Source organism: Podarcis muralis, chromosome Z (assembly GCF_964188315.1).
Source record: "Podarcis muralis chromosome Z, rPodMur119.hap1.1, whole genome shotgun sequence".
Taxonomy (NCBI): domain Eukaryota; kingdom Metazoa; phylum Chordata; class Lepidosauria; order Squamata; family Lacertidae; genus Podarcis; species Podarcis muralis.
This window is the reverse complement of record NC_135673.1, coordinates 9,780,546-9,798,124: the sequence shown is the minus strand read 5'-3', so window position 1 is coordinate 9,798,124 and position 17,579 is coordinate 9,780,546. Positions and strand designations below refer to the sequence as shown.

The following is a 17,579-nucleotide window of genomic DNA, read 5'->3' as shown; positions in this document are numbered from 1 at the left end:
GCTCATCTCGCTTTACTGGCCGAGGGAGCCAGCGTACAGCTTCCAGGTCATGTGGCCAGCATGACTAAGCCGCTTCTGGTGAACCAGAGCAGCGCACAAAAATGCCGTTTACCTTTCCGCCAGAGCGGTACCTATTTATCTACTTGCACTTTGACGTGCTTTCGAACTGCTAGGTTGGCAGGAGCAGGGACTGAGCAATGGCAGCTTACCCCGTCGCGGGGATTCGAATCGCCGATCCTTCAGATCAGCAAGCCCTAGGCTCTGTGGTTTAGACCACAGCGCCACCCGCCCTCAGAACTACAATGCCAAGCAACCTTAAGAAATTAGTTCCTGGAGTTGTGGAGGTGATTTAAAGTGTGTTTCAAATGTATAGTCTGTATGTACATGGTCTGCCTGGTGGTTCATGGTCTGCCTGGTGCCTAAAGATGCATGAAACGGCACCATACAGGATCGAGGGCAAGGATTCAAAGCAAGCAGGAAGGGTAAACCCTGGAAAAGCATGACTGGCTCGTTGGAACTCAGTCACACTTCAACTGCATGCTTATTCCACTGTATTTCCCCCTGATTAGCCCTCTCCAGGAAAAGCTGCCATCAGGAGACACTTGTTGTGCAGCCTGAGGCTCCCAAGGTACTTTCCTGCTCCCACATGGTGCACTGTCAAGACCTGCACGGTTGTAGGAGGTTCTGTGTGGGCATCACAGATGCTGCTCATCAGACCAAGCATCACTGCTTCCTTTTGCAAACATTTGCTCTGCATTACCTGCTGAGGTTGTTTATCAACTGACTGGGGGAGAAACTGATCTGCTCTGCTCACAGGTCTTCAACAAGCACTGATGTGCAGAAATGTATGCATATGTCTGCATCATTTAATCATTTAGGATCAATTTAAGAAGGATCTTGACAAGCTGGGGCATCTGAAGAGAAGGATGGGTGTGGCCAAGGGGGGGTGGGGGGCAGCTGCCCCCCAATCAATACAAATCCGAGCTTGTCCCCCCCCCCCCAAAGAAAATCCTGGTATGCCCATGGACCATGATGATCAAGGGTCTGGAAACCAAGCCTTATGAGGAACAGTTGAGGGAGCTTGGTATGTTTAGCCTGGAAAAGAGGGGACTGAGAAGAGATAGGATAGCCATTTTCAACAAACCCAAACCTACCTCACAAGGTTGTTGTGGGGATTAAATGAAAAGTAGGAGAACCATGTATGCCATATTGAGCTCCTTGGAGAAAAGGGTGCAATATAATTATTATTAAGGGTGCAATATTATTATTATTATTATTATTATCAATAATAATAATAATAATAATAATAATAATAATAATAATAATATCCCATCCTCCCCAGCCAAGACAAGTCTCAGGGTGGCTAACAACCAATAATAAAAACAAGTTGATTAAAATACAATTTAAAAGATTAAGATACAACATCAAAACATTAGGTTGCAGCCTCTTAGCAGGAGGAGAAAGGAAAAAGAAAGAGGGGAGGGAAACAAACTGATTCTAAGCCAAAGGCCAGGTGGAACAACTGTCTTACAGGCCCTGCGGAAAGAAATGAGATCCCGCAGGGCCCTGGTCTCATGAGGCAGAGCGTTCTACCAGGCCGGAGCCTGTGTTGAGAAGGCCCTGGCTCTGGTTGAGGCTAATCTAATGCAATGAACAACAACAACAACAAAAATTTAATTTTCAGTACGCTTAACAAACTACATTTCCAAGATTCTTTGGTGGGAACCACGTGTTTAAAATGTCATTTCAATGTATGGAGTGGATTTGATCAGATCCTCTGTTCCTCACAAAACAACAGCCCCTCCCCATCATGTTAAGACAACATAAGCATCAGACCAAGCCCATTAAAGACAATGAATGGAGGGACATTTGCCTCTGTGTTTTGCTCCATCCTCTCATTGATCTCTTCCTGCTTCCTGCTTGCTCGTTAGACAATCTGGGCTGAAACACGGAAACATGCTCACCTGTGGGCATAACACACACACACTCCTCCCTGGAGCAACAGGGTGAACAAGTTTAACAGTCCTGTGAGCTGTTGGCCCCGCCTTTGAGCAAAGGCATCTTCTGGCCTCATCCATTGCAGAAGAACATGGGGATAGGTGCATGAAAGTAGGGGTGACAGATTCACCTAAGCTGTATGGAGGGATGGGTGCCAATCCTTATGGCATCTGGCTGTTTCCTGGAAAAATGCACAGCGATCAGGAAAGCTCCACTCTGCAACATTCTAATGCATTTTAATACTTCTCCCTGTTTACCAGGGGCACTCCCTATTTAGAGGGGCTCTGTCCTGGATAAATCATGGTTCCTATTTATTGTAAGGTCCGTATAGTTAAAGCCATGGTTTTCCCAGTAGTGATGTATGGAAGTGAGAGCTGGACCATAAAGAAGGCTGATCGCCGAAGAATTGATGCTTTTGAATTATGGTGCTGGAGGAGACTCTTGAGAGTCTCATGGACTGCAAGAAGATCAAATGCATCCATTCTTAAGGAAATCAGCCCTGAGTGCTCACTGGAAGGACAGATCGTGAAGCTGAGGCTCCAGTACTTTGGCCACCTCATGAGAAGAGAAGACTCCCTGGAGAAGACACTGATGCTGGGAAAGATGGAGGGCACAAGGAGAAGGGGGCGACAGAGGGCGAGATGGTTGGACAGTGTTTTCGAGGTTACCAGCATGAGTTTGACCAAACTGCGGGAGGCAGTGGAAGACAGGAGGGCCTGGCGTGCTCTGGTCCATGGGGTCACGAAGAGTCGGACACGACTAAACAACAATTTATTGTATTCTAGCCTTCTGGGGTTGCTAGGAATCTTTAAGTTGCTAATATTGCTAAGCTTAGGGATTCAGTTTCTCCCTCCAGGGTGTTTAGAAGATAAATCTGTGGGTGGCTGAATGCGCATGTAAGGGAAGATCATGCATATGAACACTGATGCAGTTCACTGCCTGTTAATACTAACACAAATACTGGTCATTGACCGTGATAAAGAGATTTTAAATTTAAATACTTTACTAATACGGTAGAGAGCCTGCCTGGTAAACATGAACCAGCAGCCCATAAGCAGCCAGGTGAATATGAACACTATGAAGCATACAGACTTTTAGGTTAAAGTGCGCACATCAACACTAAGGCTGCACACACTCTAACCTGTTTGTAGCACAACAAAGCAGCTTTTATCAGTCCAGAATAGTTCATGCTCATCCTCAACAAGCTGTTTTCATTTAAAACACCTTACCCCTTCCCTGCAATAAGAATCACTGAGCTGCAGTTCCCAATAATTTTTGTTGGGGAAATATGCTTTAAATGTATGGCGCAAGGGGGGATGTGACCTGGCTTGCCAGTTGACCAGACTTGCAGAGTGGGGGTGGGATGGGGAGAGAGACAAAGAAAAACTGGAGACAAAGCCTAGCGAAACAAAAACCCACAGACTTTCATTTCTTCTTTTGGGAACATTTAAGAGCAGCTGCAAAGGGACTTTCTAAGTTTTGGCAAGAGGTTGCATTACTTGTTTGCTTGATCTTAACGTCAGACAAGACAGATAACAAGGATGGAAACTCCTTGAGGCAAACTGTCCTCTGACAAACAAAACGCAACTCTTGTGACAGCAGAATAAGGGCACATTATTGTTTATACTCTGTATTAATTATACCAGCTGCCGGTATGTACCAGGAACTGCTTACTACATCTCCTGTGTAGTCTGGAGAAGTGCTGGACTCAAGGTCCCATCTGCACTTAAGGCATTTAAAGCAGCACCATACCACTTTAAGCAGCAATAAGGTAAAGGTAAAGGGACCCCTGACCATTAGGTCCAGTCGTGACCGACTCTGAGGTTGCGGTGCTCATCTCGCTTTACTGGCCCAGGGAGCTGGCGTACAGCTTCCGGGTCATGTGGCCAGCATGACTAAGCCGCTTCTGGCGAACCAGAGCAGCACATGGAAACGCCGTTTACCTTCCCGCTATAACGCGGTACCTATTTATCTACTTGCACTTTGACGTGCTTTCGAACTGCTAGGTTGGCAGGAGCTGGGACTGAGCAACGGGAGCTCACCCCATCGCGGGGATTCGAACCGCCAACCTTCTGATCGGCAAGTCCTAGGCTATGTGGTTTAACCCACAGCACCACCCACATCCCTTAAGCAGCAATAGGTTCTCCCAAAGAATCATGGGAACTGTAGTTTGTCAAGGTGCTGAGAGTTGTTAGACAACCCCTATTCCCTCCACAGATCCACAATTCACAGAGTGGGTTGACAACAAATTTCTCTTCCCAGAGGATCCTCTCTTTCCTCCTCCCAGGGAAAGCTCTCTGCTTTCTATGAATGGTCTGCATCTGGGCACCTCCTGACAGTGACGGAAGAAGGGGGATGCGGTGGGTGCGGTCCACTCCGGGTGTCATCCCTGGGGGGGGGGGTTTCCATTGCCGCACCCCCCAAACACTTGCCACAGGCGGCGCCCCCCACCCTGGGACGCTCGCTGCTCACTGCAGGCAGCTAGCCCAGCCCGGGGTCCACAGCATGTGCACCGCTCTGGGTGCCAGAGCAGCTAGCTCCGCCTCTGCCTCCTGACCAAATTTTGCACGATGGTCCCTGAGGTGAAATAACAGGTTGTTGTCTATATCTGGATACAATTGGGCACCCATTTAACCACGATGTCTAGGGTCCCCCTTGGATGAAGAACTTGATACCAGAATACGTTTTCTGCCCACAGCACTGTTGTTCAAATCAGTATAATGCAAAAGTCAAAGGCACAACAGATGCAATGCATGTCCAGGCAAGTTAAGGCATTGATCCAACAGCTAACACACTCCATGGACTCTCCTTATGTAAAGGTGGGGTGGGCATGACTTTAGCGTGGCAAGTGGGCTGCATCTTTGGACTGGGTAAGCAGATGAGAATTCCTTCTAGCAGACTAGGCCTGAGCAGTAGGTCCCTCGTACCTACGGGACCGCCTCTGCCGGTATGCCCCATGGCGAGCCTCAAGGTCCATAAATAGCAACACCCTAGTGGTCCCGGGCCCTAAGGAAGTTAGATTATCCTCAACCAGAGCCAGGGCCTTTTCAACTCTGGCTCCGGCCTGGTGGAATACTCTGTCTCATGAGACCAGGGCCCTGCGGGATCTGATTTCTTTCTGCAGAGCCTGTAAGACAGAGTTGTTCCGCCCGACCTTTGGCTTGGAGCCAATTTGATTCCCTCCCCCTCTTTTTCCTTTCTCCTCCTGTGATGAGGCTGCATCTTAATATTTTATTGTTTCTCCTGGGCATAGTCGGCCAATTGGTGCCAAGAAAGGATAGTACTTTTTTTATGTATGCAACAGCAGCAGCAAGAATTCTTATCGCAAAGCATTGGAAGACTCAAGATCTACCCACCGTGGAAGAATGGCAGATGCAAGTAATTGACTATATGGAGATGGCGGAAATGACTGGCAGAATCCGAGACCAGGGAGAAGACTTGGTGGAAAAGGACTGGAAGAAATTTAAAGACTACTTGCAGACACATTGTAAAATTTATGAATGTTAAAATGATGTGAGATATAAAATAATATGGCATTAGTGAATAAGTTATGAGGAGGCAATAAGGAATGTAAGAGGGATGAAAGTTTGGAGACAAGATTTATTTAAATACTTTGATAGAAAATGAGATCTGGAGGAGGAATTTGCTGAAGCTGACGATAAACAGGAACACAAGGAAGGGAGGAGTGGGGAAGCCAAGAAATAGGGTTATGAAATTCAGAATCTTGAAGGGATTTCTATGTTTTGTTTTTCTTCTTTTTTTTTCTTTCCTTTTTTCTCTGTTTTATGTTTTGTACTATTTTGTTTGCTTCAATTTTTATGTATCTCTTAAAAAACTCTTAATAAATATTTAATTAAAAAAATTAATATTTTATTGTTTCAATATTTTAATGTTGTATTTTAATCTTGTTTTTAAGTTGTATTCATTCAACTTGTTTTTATTATTGCTTGTTAGCCGCCCTGAGCCTGGCCTTGGCTGGGGAGGGCGGGGTATACATTATTATTATTATTATTATTATTATTATTATTATTATTATTATTATCGACATCTCCATGTCCTACGTGACAGAGGTAGAGACTCAGCCAGCTCAGAGCTAGACTTGGAATCAGACACCTTTGTAGGCAGAGACTCGCCAGCAAGCGCTGGAAGGAGGGAACAATCTGGCGACGTGGGAGGCAGAAGAGGGGCTTCAGGTTGAATTGGCATGAACTGATCCAGTGACAGCCCACTGAGCCCCTCCACAGGGAGACTCACCATACGAATAATTAGGGCTTTTTTTCAGTCGGAACTCACTGAAACTTAGTTCTGGCACCTCTCAGGTGGGCACCATTGCTATTCTAAGAGAACAAGGTACCTCTTCTCCTATAAAAACAGCACCGCTAACAATCCATTTCAGAGATGCACAATCTGAAACATTTCCTATTAATCTATTACAGTTCTTCGTATCTTTAATTTCTGCAGCAGCAGAAAAAGAAATCAGTTCCATAATTATTTCAGACTAATATGTATATCTCTCTCTCTGAATCAACTAGATTTGTACTGGGTGCCTGAAAGAATTCAGTACATGACTGAATTCTCAGGGAGGTCATTCCAGAGTCACCGAGAGTTATTTCTGTGTGTGCAAAATTATATAGGATAAGATGATTAATCAAACTCATAAAATCATTCAGCAGAGATGCCTTTAATCCAACAAAAGATCTAAAACATTTCAAATGAAAAGTATAAATGGAACTGAAGTATGCTTAGGCACCTGTCAGAAGGGCACTGCCGCCACCAGCCCTGGTTCTCCCATTCCTCATTTCCAAAGACAGCCGTTACATACTCAGTTGCAGTTAATTGGTAACCGTTTCCATGGTGATCCCCAAGTTGCTTCAGATGGAGGAGGAGGAGGGGGTTGAGATGACCAGCAGTTTTCTGCATAGAAGGCAATGTGGAAATTGGAAAAGAGAAGTTTTCTCCAGCAGGGTGTGAAACTCATGCAATGATATGACAGATACAAATGTGTTTTGAACAGTAACACAATATCTGTGGGAGATGGGAAAAAAACACTTAAGCACTGATGCAAACTGAAGGGAGAAGTATTGATTTAGAGAGGAGTGTCATATATCTGGAAATTGTTCCTGAAGCTCAAGTCACCCATGAACTGGGAGATACCAGCCTGTCTCATTAACAGCATATTGAATATTGGGCATTGACCATAATAAAGAGATGGACTGAATGGTGGTTGTTGATATTGCTGCTGCTGCTGTTGTTGTTGTTAATAATAATAATTGAATTTATATACCACCCTATACCCAGAGGTCTCTTAATCTGGTTAGCAGCAGATTAAGCAGAAACTTAATGGTTTCTGATTTGATCCCAGAATGTCCCACTTTTCCTTAGGACGTCTCTATTTTCACCAGAGAAATGTTGGAAAGTATGGTAGAACATCAAGGGGTATAGAGTTATATGAGCCAAGGAGATAAGTAACTATACAAACTTCAGAAGACATCTTAAGGCAGCCCTGTATAGGGAAGTTTTTTAATGTTTTGTTATATTTCTATATAATGGGAGGCGGGTGGCACTGTGGTCTAAAGCACTGAGCCTAGGGCTTGCCAATCAGAAGGTCGGTGGTTCGAATCCCTGCGATGGGGTGAGCTCCCGTTGCTCGGTCCCAGCTCCTGCCAACCTAGCAGTTTGAAAGCACGTCCAAGTGCAAGTAGATAAATAGGTACCACTCCGGCGGGAAGGTAAACAGCGTTTCCGTGCGCTGCTCTGGTTTCCGTTGTGCCAGAAACGGCTTATTCTTGCTGGCCACATGACCCAGAAAAACTGTCTGCGGACACACACTGGCTCCCTCAGCCTGTAAAGCGAGATGAGCGCCGCAACCCCAGAGTCGTCTGCGACTGGACTTAACTGTCAGGGTACCTTTACCTTTATATTTCTATATATGTTGGAAGCCGCAAAGAGTGGAGCGGGATATAAATATGATGATGATGAATGGAGATGATGATGATGGACATCCCTTTTTTCATTATAAAAATGTTGGCGAGCTGATGCCAGTCGGTGTTGACAGTGCTACGTTAAATGGACCACTGGTCTGATCCAGTATAAGGCAGCTTCCTATGCTCCTACATTGAGGAAGGGCCAGAGCTCAGTGGTGGAGCATCTACTCTGCAGGCAGAAGCTCACAGGTTCAATCCCCAGCATCTCCAGACACACTGGGAAATGATCCCTGTCTGAAATCTCAGGGAACCAGTACCAGTCAGTGTTGACCGTACTGAGCTAGATGGACTACTGTTCTGACTCCATACAAAGCACCTTCCTATGTCCCTCACCTGGGGCTCTATTGGAAGACAGTGGAATGCACTGCTGAAATGTTTTGCGCCCCTCAGGGGGTCCCTGATACATGCTGGCTCTCTTACCATCTCTGCAATGCATAATGAGGGTTATGTTGCCACATGTTCCTAAGCACCCTTTTCTTCCGAGCAAGATAAAAAGTGTTGCCCTTAAGCAGCCTCAAAGGCAAGGTCAGCACCTCTCTGTTTTGCTGCATTTCTTTCTTTCTCTCTCTCTTTAAAACAGGCTTAACAAAGAACGCCTCTGTGCAAAGCCTGGGTGTTTCCCTTCTCAAAGAAAACCGGAGAACAAAAGCAAAACTGTCCTCTTTCATGCAGATTAACTTACACTCATCTTATCCACGGCTAATATTAAGCAAGGTTTACGTAACTCACCTCAGAGCACAATCAAAGAGTTGTGGGTCAGCAAGCAGGAGCACATGTGAAAGTTTCCCAGTTCAATTCCCAGTGATTCCAGCTGTGGCTGGTGGGGGGCAAGGGAGGCTCAATGTCTGAAACCCGGGAGAGTCACTGCCAGTCACTGTAGACCAGGTTTCCTCAGCCTCGGCCCTCCAGATGTTTTGGCCTACAACTCCCATGATCCCTAGCTAGCAGGACCAGTGGATGATGGGAATTGTAGTCTCAAAAACACCTGGAGGGCCGAGGTTGAAGAAGCCTGGTGTAGACAGTGTAGAAGCCCCTTCTGCACTATACATTTCAAGCTTTGTCATACCACTTTGTATAAAAGGTAAAGGTACTCCTGCCCGTAAGGGCCAGTCTTGCCAGACTCTAGGGTTGTGCGCTCATCTCACTCTATAGGCCGGGAGCCAGCGCTGTCCGCAGACACTTCCGGGTCACGTGGCCAGCATGACAAGCTGCATCTGGCGAGCCAGCGCAGCACACGGAACGCCGTTTACCTTCCCGCTGGTAAGCGGTCCCTATTTATCTACTTGCACCCGAAGGTGCTTTCGAACTGCTAGGTTGGCAGGCGCTGGAACCGAACGACGGGAGCACACCCCGCCGTGGGTATTCGAACTGCCGACCTTTTGATCGGCAAGTCCTAGGCGTTGAGGCTTTAACCCACAGCGCCACCTGCGTCCCACCACTTTGTATAGGAATGGCATTATTATTATTATTATTATTATTATTATTATTATTATTATTATTACTTGTATCCCACCCACCACCTGACTGGGTTGCCCCAGCCACTCTGGGCAGCTTCCAAACACAACAAAACATGATACCTTAAAAACTTATGGGAACTGAAGTTTGTTAAGTAAGTGTATTGAAAGTTCTAAGGAGTCAATCCCTCTTCCCAAGGAACTCTGGGAACTGTAGCTCTGTGGGAGGAACAGGGGGTCTCCTAACATTTTTCAGCACCTAGATCAAGCTACAGTTCCCGTGATTCATTGAGGGAAGTCATGACAGTTTAAAGAGGCATTCCTATGTTCTTTTGAGCATATGGCACACTGGAGGTTCAAGGTGTGGTGGCATCTGCTTCTCAGCAGTGGACCCCCAACCTCTGAAATTTCTTGCCCCTAGATTGCACCCGGTGCCTACATTGTACACTTTCTGACAACACAACCAAGACATACATTTTCACCCAGGCTTTTGCAGACAATGAAAAAAGAATACAGCAGATGGACTAGAAACTTTAGCAATATGTAGCTGGTGGTTACAAGGAAATCGGACAGCATACTTCAGTCTAGTGCTCTTGCCAGTTTGTAATGTTTGTAGCTGTGAATGCAGCACTGGGGAACCTATGGCCTTGGGCTAAATCAGGCCTGCCAAGATTCCACATTTGGCCCTTGATGCCTATGTAGCCAAGCCACACTCACCTGCCATGTAACATCCTTCTGCATCAGCTTTGTGGAAGCAGACTAGTGCTCATTGTCCTGCAACTTCCTTTGACAGCTTGGAGGCGGCTTGGGAATCGCAGCATGCCGAATGTTTGCCATGGGTGGCTTGCTCCACCCCCATGGGCACCCGAGCAGCTATCCCGCGCCTGGGAGGGAACCCTCTATGCTATGCCCCCTTCAGGAGCGCACCCGTCCTGGGTAGCGTGGGCATATGCTCCGCTGCTGGGATCATCTTCATGCAAACAAATCAGGATCAATGCTCAATAAACAATTGTCCAGAGGAGTCCTTAGTTCTTATGTTTCCCCAACGATGCTCAAAGCCCAGCTGGGAATGGGATAAGTTGGCAACCTGATAAGCAGAAACTGCTCCCAGGTTGCTGCCACCCAGAGTTCTCTAAAAAGGCATTTTCTGTTCTGAGTGTATGTATCAGGCTTGCTTCAATAGGCTGGGCATCTGCTGGTTTTTCAATTAATCTCCCCTCACATCTGGAGTTTGATATAGGGGTTATGGTCAAAGGACGGAAGGAGGAGAGTGAGCTCCTGTGGCTGGGCCATGGGTGCTGACTCTGAAGCAAAAGACAAAGAATTTCATGATCTGCAAAGTGAGCCTCAGTTTCCCCACTGTGGGAGAAAGAAGAAAGGATTTTTGCTCTTTGGCTAACTTCCTCCTACAACTCAAAATAAACATTTTTTTTCAAAAAGGATAAGGGGAAAAGTCAAAGGGCAGGCAAAGGGGAAGACTTGACCAGCATAAACATCATAAAAGGATCAGAGGGTGAGATAACCTTCTCAGAAAGGACTCAGGATGATGGTACCCTCAGCTCCATCCTACGCATGTTTACCTGGAAGGTAAATCAAGCTGAGTCAGTATGCATAAGATCAGTGGAGGCTGGTACATTAGGGTGAATGGGACATTGCCCCACCAAGCTCAGTCTCTCTTCAGCCAGACCCCACCTGCTCACCTTTTGCTTACAGTCAGTCCAAGAAGTGGCCCTGGATACCAGATTCCTCCTTCTTAGTCTCAACTCCGCCTCTCACAGAACTCAGCAGGGAGCAGGCTGGGGAGAAAACTAGAATGGGTTTGCTCAGCCTGCCGTTGGCCCTGCCTTTGTCTGTCGTTGGCTTCTGATCCACCCACTTTCCCAAGATGTCCCAACAAGTTTCCCTGTCCTTCCTGCCAAGCTTTTAAAGATAAGGCATGGCATGCTCGCTCACAAGACTCCCTTGACCTGTGGGAATGTCAGGATTGAAAGCACGGGCTCCCATTGGGATGAGACAGTTCTGCTCCCACCTGAGAAGGCGGCGACTTGGTTGCAGGTGACAAGACTGCATCCCCCCTTCCCTGCTCAAGCTTCTGTTCAGCTTCCTCTCTTGACTGATTAAAGATATCCCCAGCCTCCCACTCTTCAGGAAGATTGTAGTGGGGTGAGCTGACATCCCTGTTTCTTCTTCCAAAGCAACTGAAATCAGGATGGAAAAGGGAGACCTCCCCTCCTCCAACACAAGTTCCTACAATTCAACCCCTCACTTCCTCCTCATCCACCTGTCTCCCAAGCCCTATCATACCAACATTGCGGGGCTTAAGATACCTGGGACATTCTACATGCAAGGAAGATGCTCTGCCAGCAAGCTGCAGCCCCCCCCCCAGATTATTTGTGGGGGGCAGAGGGAAGCAGGCTTGTTACACAAGACTGCGGCTGACTCCCACCTGTAAAATATAACCCAGAGTGTCAAGGAGCTGCTGAGATCTCTCTGGGTGTGACTGACCTTTGTGAGCAATTGGGGGGCTGCAGGCAGCAGCCTTTTCCAACAAGAGTCTTCCTGAAAGATTCTGCCCACACAAGCTGATTTCTGGGTTCCTTTGGGCAGGAAGGAGTATAAAGGTCTCTCTTTCCCAACCAGCAGCCATGCTTCAGCAACATGGCCTGAGAGCTGTGGGATCAGGGCCAGCCTGCCCATGAGGTGGGCTAAGGCAGCTGCCTTGGGCAACTGAAGCACCTCTGACGCTGGTGGTTTATCGTGAGATCTTGCTGAAATCTCCATGAGATCTCACAAGAGCTTTGCAAGATCTCACTGGAACCCACTGTTGCTGTTTCATGGGTGCTGCCACCCAGAAGAGAAGCAGTGGTGGTGGGTGGGTCAATGTGGCAGCCCCCATGTGGGATGTTCCTGTTGGGATACTGCCAGGGAGACAAAGTCCATCATGGCCCCACATCGCCTCCGGACGTCCATCGATCTCCCGTAGACACGCAGTATCAGCAATTAGCGACACGAGCTCCAGAAATAGCTTGCCACATTCCAGAGCTTATGCACGCTCTTATCAGCAGATAATGCACAGCGAAAGATGCACGCAGGAGAGCATTTTTCATAAGTTTATTCTGCGTTAGTCAGAACAGAGAAAAACATGACTGCCTTCTTCAGTGTTGAGGCACCAAGAGAGAGAAACGAAAGCAACAGAAAACATAAACTTCCTGTCAACAGGAAATACGCAGACTCTGTGACTCACAAAGCCTGCTCCCTTTTAAGGTGGAACGGAAATATCCTAACAGTTCCTGCATCCTTAAGGCCAAGACCACCCTTTAGAGCTGAGTACAGGGTTCGAAACTTGGCCTCCTGGCCCATGGTCTAGCATTGTAACCACTGCCCCACACTGACTCATCCACAGTTTCTGGTCCCCAGCTCCTGACCCTGGATTATGGCCCACAGAGCCCAGCCCTGACACAAGGGACTTCCCTAGACTTACATGGAGATGCTAGGAATTGAACCTGGAAACTTCTGCACCCAAAACATTTGCTGTATCCCTGAGCTGGAGCTTCCCCCTGACTTCTTCCCTTCCACACCAGATCATAGGATCAGGATTTTAGTTTTTATATTTCAATTTATCTCTTCAGTTGTTGTTTCTTAGTGCCCTTCATCACAAGAGATCCCAGGACAGATTATGAAATGTTATTATATGGTAGGGAACCTCAGACCCAGAGGCCAAATAGGGTCCTCCAGTTCCTTCTTTCTGATCCTCAGGACTCTCCCCCAAGCCCAAACCAGCTTTTCACCCTCAGTGAGTGTTTTTTGCCTGGCTTGGATGTGTCTTTGATTATCCTCCAGGCAAGGAAGAGGCATTAAGTAGGAGGCTGTGTGAAGAAATTGTTGTTGTTGTTTAGTCGTTTAGTCGTGTCCGACTCTTCGTGACCCCCTGGACCAGAGCACACCAGGCACTCCTGTCTTCCACTGCCTTCCGCAGTTTGGTCAAACTCATGTTTGTAGCTTTGAGAACACTGTCCAACCATCTCGTCCTCTGTCGTCCCCTTCTCCTTGTGCCCTCCATCTTTCCCAACATCAGGGTCTTTTCCAGGGAGTCTTCTCTTCTCATTAGGTGGCCAAAGTATTGGAGCCTCAGCTTCAGGATTTGTCCTTCCAGTGAGCACTCAGGGCTGATTTCCTTCAGAATGGATATGTTTGTTCTTCTTGCAGTCCATGGGACTCTCAAGAGTCTCCTCCAGCACCAGAATTCAAAAGCATCAATTCTTCGGCGATCAGCCTTCTTTATGGTCCAGCTTTCACTTCCATACATCACCACTGGGAAAACCATGGCTTTTACTATACGGACCTTTGTTGGCAAGGTGATGTCTCTGCTTTTTAAGAGGTTGTCTAGGTTTGTCATTGCTTTCCTCCCAAGAAAATTTAGTGCAGAAATTAGCTTACCAAATAAAGTTACAATTTTCAATAGCTGCCAGTGCTAGCCCACCCATGAGGCAAGGTTGGGTGATTGCCTCAGGCAGGAGGATCCACAGGGGCAGCAGATCCCAGTGTAGATCTTTATTCCCTCCTTGCTCCTGCTGTAGATCTTCGCTTTCAGCTTCTTCCCTGGAAGGAAGGGAGCCACCATTTTGTGGTTTACCTCAGGTGCTAAAATGTATTGGGCTGGCCCTGATCATTGCCTCTGGCTCCTCCTCCCCCTGGCATGTGGCCCCCAGAAGATTGCCTAGAACAGAATACAGGTCATGGGTTGAAAAAGCTCCATCCTTTTCCCAGATAATGGCTCAAGAAACACTATTCAGCGGCTCAGAAGAAGAGGATCATAGATCACTGATAGAAAACACCGTAAAGCTGCCCAGGACTAACAACCAAACATTAGGCCTGACTGATAAGCTCAGAAACTGAATAGATCTTTCCCTTTCATCAACAGGAACTGATAGCCTGACCAGTTTCTTAGTGATGATGCTTCTAGAGTAGGCTTGTCAGCAAAGAGGCTGATTCATGTGAGGTTACTCATTCAAGCCACAAACATCAGCGTATCTACTAGGAACTCAATGAACTCAGTGCCATTTGTTTTGCAGCAGGCATCTTTGGGTGCCTCCAGTCCAGACTGTCAATAACTGGAACTTGAGGTTTTGTGCATTTATAGTGGATTAAAGAACTCTGGGACGCGGGTGGCGCTGTGGGTAAAAGCCTCAGCGCCTAGGACTTGCCGATCGAAAGGTCGGCAGTTTGAATCCCCGCGGCGGGGTGCGCTCCCGTCGCTCGGTCCCAGCACCTGCCAACCTAGCAGTTCGAAAGCACCCCCGGGTGCAAGTAGATAAATAGGGACCGCTTACTGGCGGGAAGGTAAACGGCGTTTCCGTGTGCGGCTCTGGCTCGCCAGATGCAGCTTGTCACGCTGGCCACGTGACCCGGAAGTGTCTCCGGACAGCGCTGGCCCCCGGCCTATAGAGTGAGATGAGCGCACAACCCTAGAGTCTGTCAAGACTGGCCCGTACCGGCAGGGGTACCTTTACCTTACCTTTTTTAAGAACTCTGGTGCTCTTGCGCAACAAATACACTGAGAACACTGGCTTTTTGCGGGGGGTGGGGGGTGGAAAGTGTTGCAGAAATGCATTGAAAGGTGTAGAGTGGATGGATGGCTAACAAGAAGATGTATAAACACCCAGCAACTAAATCAGGATGAATGCAGGACAATGGCTCATTATCGTATTACCTCCCACAGACATGCTCAGCAATGACTGGACATAGTCTGACCTCTGTAAAAGCTCTGTGCAAGCAAAGCAGGATGAATTTATAATCAATAAACAGTCTGCCTGGAGGAATTATTTGTTTATGTATATACTTCTTTGAGGCCTCACAGCCTGCGTCATCCTTCCAATATGTTCAAGGTGACTTTGCAACCTACATAATAAAATCGCAAGCATTTTGGAAAAATATTTAGAAGAGAGGTATTATTATTATTATTATTACTACTACTACTACTACTACTACTACTACTACTACTACCCCACCCATCTGGCTGGGTTTTCCAGCCACTCCAAACAGAATATTAAAAGCACAATAAAACATCAAACATTAAAACTTCCCTAAACAGAGTTGCCTTCAGATGTCTTCTAAAAGTCAGGTAGTTGTTTATTTCCTTGACATCTGAGGGAAGGGTGTTCTACAGGGAGGGCGCCACTACCAAGAAGGCCCTCTGCCTGGTTCCTTTCAAACTCTCTTCTCGCAGTGAGGGAACCACCAGAAGGCCCTCGGTGCTGGACCTCAGTGTCCGGGCTGAACGATGGGGGTGGAGACACTCCTTCAGGTATACAGGGCCGAAGTTGTTTAGGACTTTAAAGGTCAACACTTTGAATTGTGCTCGGAAACATACTGGGAGCCAATGTAGGTCTTTCAGGACGAGTGTTATATGGTCTCGGCGGTCAATCCCAGTCACCAGTCTAGCTGCCGCATTCTGGATTATTTGTAGTTTCCGGGTCACTTTCAAAGGTAGCCCCACATAGAGCGCATTGCAGTAGTCCCAGTGGGAGATAACCAGAGTATGCATCACTCTGGCGAGACGGTCTGTAGGCAGGTAGGGTCTCAGTCTGCATACCAGATGGAGCTGGTAAACAGCTGCCCTGGGCACAGAATTGGCCTGTGCCTCCATGGACAGCTGTGATTCTAAAATGACTCCAAGGCTGCACACCTGGTCCTTCAGGGGCACAGTTACCCCATTCAGGACCAGGGAGTCCCCCATACCCGCCCGCCCCCTGTCCCCCCAAAACAGAACTTCTGTCTTGTCAGGATTCAGCCTCAATCTGCTAGCCACCATCCATCCTCCAACCGCCTCCAGGCACTCACACAGGACCTTCACTGCCTTCACTGGTTCTGATTTAAAAGAGAGGTAGAGATAGGTATCATCTGCATACTGATGAACACTCAGCCCAAACCCCCTGATGATCTCTCCCAGTGGCTTCATATACATGTTAAAAAGCACAGGCAAGAGAATGGAACCCTGAGGCACCCCACAAGTGAGAGCTCAGGGGTCTGAACACTCATCCCCCCCCCCACCACTTTCTGAACACGGCCCAGGAGAAAGGAGCGGAACCACTGTATAACAGTGTCCCCAGCTCCCAGCCCTTCTAGACGGTGCAGAAGGATGTCATGGTTGATATCAAAGGGTGCTGAGAGATCCAGCAGAACTAGGAAACAGCTTTCACCTTTGTCCATAGCCTGCCGGAGATCATTAAACAGAGCGACCAAAACGGTTTCAGTCCCATGATGAGGCCTGAATCCTGATTAGAAGGGATGTAAATGGTCCACGACGCGGGTGGCGCTGTGGGTAAAAGCCTCAGCGCCTAGGGCTTGCCGATCAAAAGGTTGGCGGTTCGAATCCCCGCGGCGGGGTGCGCTCCCGTTGTTCGGTCCCAGCGCCTGCCAACCTAGCAGTTCGAAAGCACCCCCGGGTGCAAGTAGATAAATAGGGACCGCTTACTAGCGGGAAGGTAAACGGCGTTTCCGTGTGCTGCGCTGGCTCGCCAGATGCAGCTTTGTCACGCTGGCCACGTGACCCGGAAGTGTCTCCGGACAGCGCTGGCCCCCGGCCTCTTGAGTGAGATGGGCGCACAACCCTAGAGTCTGGCAAGACTGGCCCGTACGGGCAGGGGTACCTTTACCTTTACCTTAAATGGTCCACATCCTCCAGGCATGCCTGGCATTGTTCAGCAACCACCTATCAATCACCTTGCCCAAGAATGGAAGATTTGAGACTGGGCTATAGTTGGCCATATTGGCCGGGTCCTAAGATGTTTTTTTTTTTAAGATGTGGTTTAATTCTTCTTATTATTTATTTCATCTCTATACCACTTTGTATTTTTAAGAAAATCTCAAAGTGATTTACAGCTGTTTAATAACAACCTCTTTCAGTGGGTCTGGGAAGGCTCCTTCACAGAGGGAAGCATTCATCACACCGCGAAGCCCATCGCCCAGCCCTTCTCGTTTAGCTTTTGCAAGCCTGGATGGGCAAGGATCAAGGAGACAGGTGGTTGGTTTCACTCCTCCAAGAAGCCTGCCCACATCCTCAGAGGTAACAGTTTGGAATTGATCCCATGCAACTTGAATAGACAGGACTCTAGCACTCTCCTGCCCTCGCCCTGCTCCCATG

General features: G+C 47.7%; 1 protein-coding gene and 1 long non-coding RNA gene across 2 annotated transcripts in view; both read right to left on the bottom strand.

Moving 5' to 3' along the window:
- SLC31A2 (solute carrier family 31 member 2) overlaps positions 1–17,579 on the bottom strand; it is a 989,995-nt gene that overhangs the window by 77,729 nt on the left and 894,687 nt on the right. The gene's annotated exons all lie outside the window — the stretch shown is intronic.
- Positions 1,301–9,311, bottom strand: LOC114589061 (uncharacterized). Its single transcript, XR_003704574.2, has 3 exons — positions 8,712–9,311; positions 6,749–6,912; positions 1,301–2,179 (listed from the first exon to the last, which is right to left on the bottom strand). It is a non-coding gene; the product is annotated as an uncharacterized LOC114589061 (long non-coding RNA).